The sequence below is a fragment of the Halichoerus grypus genome, chromosome 1 (genome assembly GCF_964656455.1).
Source record: "Halichoerus grypus chromosome 1, mHalGry1.hap1.1, whole genome shotgun sequence".
NCBI classification, from domain to species: domain Eukaryota; kingdom Metazoa; phylum Chordata; class Mammalia; order Carnivora; family Phocidae; genus Halichoerus; species Halichoerus grypus.
Genome location: NC_135712.1, coordinates 56,827,806 through 56,833,805, shown reverse-complemented (window position 1 = coordinate 56,833,805; position 6,000 = coordinate 56,827,806).

Sequence of the window (6,000 nt, the reverse complement as noted above, 5' to 3'; positions counted from 1 at the left end):
CAACATGGATGTTAAATCTAGAGGATGAACTGAATTTTGTTAAAAGTGGGATGCAGTGAAAAAGGAAAAAAAAAAATGAAAATGCCTGAAGAGCTAAATCCTGGAGATCCTCTACTGAATACTGAGCGCTTGATGACAAGAAGAGTATTTCATTCATCATCACTCTGTTAGTCAACTTAGCTACTGTAATAACTCCAAAGCACCACCTGCTTTCTCTAATCACTGATTTCTTGCTCACATTCTAGGTATATTGTGAGTCAGCTGCAGCTCTGCTCCAGGAGGCAGCTCTGTTGCATAGGTCCCTCATTCAAGAACCTAGGCTGAAGAGGTAGACCCTCTCTGGGAATATTGCTCTCAGGGAAGAAGTCAGGAGCTAGAGTGCTGGCAAATTTGTGACACTTTCTGAAAAATTTGCTCACTTATGGTATACATCACATCTCATATTTCTTTGGCTAGAATATGTCACATGGCCAATCAAGCCAAAAGTTAATGCAGCAGGGAAGTATTATTCTTTGCACAGAACACACTGTAAATCATAGCAATGAACAGTCTGCATAAACTTCTCAAGGAGAGAGAAGGGATGAATTATTATTGATAATAATATAATTCCCACAATTGCTTTCCCAGGCCTATCACTGTGCATGGTATATTGTAGATAGTTAATTGATACTTATGTAGAACTTAAACAAATGAACTCATAAGTTGACAACTATGTGCATCAATAAATGGAGAAAGAAACTTTTGTGGAGATGGGAAAGAAAGTAAAAGAAAGAAGATGAATTTATACTAATTTTGAAGAACTAAAGGAGGTAAAGATGGAGATTATTCAACCAATACTTATAAAAAGTTAGAGTGACAGTGAGATTAAGAGAGAGAGACAAGAGAGTGAAGCTGTGAGTAGGTGAGATCACCAAGGCGGAATGTGTACAATGAGAAGAGAAGTGGCTATTAGATCAGGAAGAGAAACAGAAGCCAGGGAAGATCAGTCAGGACATGGTCAGAGACCAGAACAAGGCAATATCAAGAGTACTGAAAAGAAAAGGTGGTCAAGAATGTCAAGGATGTTTTTGTAATTATTAAACAATACCTCTTTCAAAATTCCCAATAGTTATGTAATTTTTTTCTTCTACAGAGGTCTATTTCACCTAGGAAAATAAATTAATTGAAGGCTACATGTAACAACAATCTAATTAAGCTTAGTGGAGGGTGAAAAGAGATAGTTTGAAGGGAAGAAAAATGATTCAAATCACTGATTTAAAAATTAAGCCTAAGCAGGGAAAAAAATCAATATATGTGAGAAATGTGCAACAAATATTTAACAATAAACTGTAATTCTATATTACAGCCATTGGAGAGGTAACCAGAAAACAGAATGGGAATAAGAAAGAGAGAAGGGGAAAAGAGAGGCAAACATGAAAAAATGTGGGGATAAAAACAAAAACAAGGTAACAATTCCTTAGCCTAACTGTTCTCAAAGCTAGCTACAAATTAGAATTACCTGGGGAATTAAAGAAAAAAGAAAAAAAGAAAACTTATGCCTGGGCCCATCCCCAGAGATTCTGAATTAATAGGCTAGAATGGGACCTTGTATTGTTATTTAAAAAAAAACAACAAAAAAACCCTTCCAGTTGATTTCAATGTGCATTTTGGACTAAGAACTACTGTCTTAGAGGTAGAGAGGAAAAATAAAGAGGAAGCTGTAATGAGGTAAATTACTTTTGTCTAATCTCATGATCTACTTTGGCTATAGGCTTCAAGAAATCTTTAAGATGTAAATTAGCTAACTAACCAAATATAGCTTAGCTGCTTTTTACTTTTTAGGCAATGAAATGCCTAAAGACGTGATTTTAATACTAACTGTAAGGCCCTGGGCAAACCACTTAGCATCTCTGGGTCTGTTTCTATATTTGCAAAATGAAAAGGTTTAGGCAAGATGATTTCTAAGGCTATTACCACAACTATGATTTGAAGAGTATTCGAATGGGAGATGGTATGGAGTCCAGTCAAAATCATCTCTCTTCCAGACCTGTATTGAATGGTCCATTGGGCATATGTAACATATATATTTTTAAAAAATAAAATAAAAAATAAAAAGGGAGTGGGGTGGAAAGAGAAAGTCAGAAAAATATGATAGCAAAACAGGAGGACCCAGCTGTCAACCCCAACACGAACACTGAACCATCCACAGACAAAAATAACTTATTTGAGTTTGGAATTCAAGTGAGGTAACAGTACCCTGATGGAGTTCAGAAACAAGAAAAGACACATTGAAAAGTTAAGAACAATTTCATTTACTCACAACACTGCACAGCACAGAGCTGAAAGAGATCCCGTTGACCCACTAATTCTCCTTTGGGGGAAAGGAAGAACAAGCTTACTTGTGGATCCTGACCCCAGGTCTACCCACCTGTGAATCCCAGTATCAGGCTCCCTAGTGTACCCCACAAACCAGGCCTGGGTGGGGAAGAGGTGACTGCTTATTCAAATGTGCAGACACCAACACAAGGCTAGAAGGATCACAAAGAATCAGGAAAACATGACACCACCAAAGGAGCAAAACAGAGTTCTAGAAATTGACCCTAAAGAAATGGAGATCTACAAACTGCCTGACAAATAATTCAAAATAATCATCTTGGAGCACTTGGGTGGCTCAATCAGTTGAGTGTCTGACTCTTGATTTTGGCTCAGGTCATGATCTCAGGGTCATGAGACTGAGCCCTGCATCGAGCTCCACACTGAGCGTAGAGATTAAGATTTTCTCTCTCCCTCTCCCTCTGCCCCTCCCCTGCTCTCTTTCTCTCAAATATATATATATACACACATATATGCACACACACACAGAATAATCATCTTATAAATAAGCTCAGTGAACTACATGAGAACACAGAATGACAAACGACTATCAGGAAAACTACATGAACAAAATGAGAAGTTCAACAAAGAAAAACCGTAAGAATGAACCTAACAGAAATCCTGGGGCTAAATAATACAATGACTGAACTGAAAAATTCATTAGAGAGCTTCAAAACTGAACTCAATCAAGCAGAAGAATCAGTGAACTGGAAGACAGGTCATTTGATAGTATACAGAAAGAAAAGAAAAAGGGAAAAAGAATGAAAAACGTAAAGAAAACTATAGGATTTATGGGACACTGTGCATTATGGGAGTCTCAGAAGGAGAAGAGAAAGAGAAAGAAGTAAAAAGCTTATTTAAGGAAATAATGGATGCAGACTTCCAAAATCTAGGGAGGGAAAAAGACAGCCAGATTCATGAAGCTCATAAGACCTCAAATAGGTTGAACGTAAAGAGGTCTATACTTAGAATTATTACAATTAAATTATCAAAGTCAAAGAGAAAAGAGAAAATTTTGAAAGCAGCAAGGGAAAAGCAACCCATGACATAGATGAGAACCCAGAAGACCATCAGCAGATTACTCAGCAGAAACTTTGCAGGCAAGGAAAGAGTGGGATGACATATTCAAAGTGTCAAAGAAAAAAACTGATAGCCAAGAATACTATATCCAGCAAAACTGTCCTGTAAAAATGAAGGAGAGACAGACTTTCCCAAACAAAAACCAAAGGAATTTGTTACCTCTAGAACTGCCTTACAAGGAGTGCTAAAAGAAAGTCTTCAAAATCCTCCCCAAAAATAAAATCCCAAGAGCAGATGGCTTCACAGGCAAAATCTACCATTTAAATAATTCACACCAATCCCTCTTTAGTCATTTGAAAAGACAGAAGGATCAAAGGCATCCAAGCCAGCCAAAGACACCACAAAAAGCAAAACTATAGGCCAATATCCCTGATGAGCATGGATACAAAAATCCTCAAAAAATATTAGCAAACCAAATTCAATAGCACATTAAGGGGATTATACACATGACCTAGTGGGATTTGTCCCTAAAATGCAAGGATGGCTGAACATACATAAATCAATCAATGTGATACACCACATTCACAAAATTAAGGATTAAAAACCACATGATCACCTCAATAGATGCAGAAAAGTATTTGATAAATTAACATCCATTTGTGACAAAAACTGTCAACAAATTATGCACAGAAGAAATATATCTCAGCATACTAAAGGCCATATATGACAAAGCCAAAGATAACATCATGCTCAAGGGTGAAAGGTGGAAGTTTTTCTAAGATCAGGAATAAGAGTGCCCATTCTCACCTCTTCCATTCAACATAGTACTGAAGTCCTAGCAATTAGGTAAGAAAAAGAAATAAAAGGCATCCAAGTCAGAAAGGAAAAAATAAAATAACTGTCTCTGTTGGCAGAAAACATGATCTCATATGTTTAAAAAAATCTTTAATACTCTACCAAAAAAAACCTCTTAGAACTAATACAGTCAGTAAAGTTGTAGGATACAATATCAATATGAATGAATGAGTAGCATTTTTACACACTAACAATGAACTATCAGAAAGAAAAGTTAAAGCAATCTCATATACAAAAGCATCAAAAACAATAGAATACTAAGGAACAAATTTATCAAGGAGGTAAAAGACTTGTGAAATCCATAAGACATTGATGAAAGAAATTGAAGAAGACACAAATAAATGAAAAGCTATCTCATGTTCTTGGATTGTAAGAATTAATTTTAAGATTCCACACTACCAAAAGTGATCCACAGATTCAATGCAATCCCTATCAAAGTTCCAATATATTTTTTTCACAGAAATAGAAAAACAGTCCTAAAATTTTTGTGGATCCACAAAAGACCCCAAATAGTCAAAGCAATCTTGAAAAAGAACAAAGCTGGAGGCAACTTCTTGATTTCAAATTATATTACAAAGTAATCAAAGTAGTATGGTATTGGCATAAAAATGAGCACATAGACCAATGGAACAGAACAGAGAAACAAACCATATGCATTTGGTCAACTAATCTCTGACAAAGTTACCCAAAACATATAATGGAAAAAGAATAGTTTCTTTAATAAATGGTGTTGGGAAACTGGATATCCACATGCAAAAGAAATTGGACCCTTATTTTACACCATACATGAAAATCAATTCAAAATTATTAAAGACTTACATGTAAGACCTGAAACTATGAAACTCCTACAAAAAAATTTAAAGAAAAAGCTTCTTGACATTGGTCTTGGCAGTGATTTCTGGGATAGGACCCTGAAAGCACAGGGAACAAAAGGAAAAATAAATATGTGAGACTACATCAAACTAAAAAGCTTCTGTATAGAAAAAGGAACAATCAGCAAAGTGAAATGGTAACCTATGGAATGGGAGAAAATATTTACAAACCATACCGGATAAAGGGTTAACACCCTGAGTATATAATGAATTCCTATAATTCAATAGCAAAAAACATAAATAATGTCATTTAAAAATGTGCAAAGAACCTGAACAGACATTGCTCCAAAAAATATACAAATTACCTACAGGTATATGAAAAGATGCTGAACATCACTAATCATCAGAGACATGCAAATCATAACTACAATAAGATATCACCTCATATCCATTAGAATGGCTATTATTGTTTTTTAAAGTTTATTTATTTTTTATTAATCTCTATACGCAGCGTGAGGCTCGAACTCACAACCTCAAGATCATGAGTCACACACTCCACCAACTGAGCCAGCCAGGCGCCCCTAGAATTATTAAAAGAAAAAAAGGTAAGTGTTAGCAAGGATATGGAGGAACAGGAACCCTGGTACACTGTTGGTGGGAATGTAAATTGGTACAGCCATTACAAAAAACAGTATGGAGTTTCCTCTAAAAATCAGAAGTAGAAATACCATATGACCCAGCAATCCCACTTCTGGGTATACTCCCAAAAGAACTGAAATCAGTTTCTTGAAGAAATATTGGCACTCCCATGTTCTTTACAGCATTATTCACAATAACTAAACATGGAAGCAATCTAAATGTCCACTGATGGATGAATGGATCAAGAATGTGGTATATACATACAATGGAATATTATTCAGCCTTAAAAAGAAGAAATCCTGCCATTTGTGACAAAGATGAA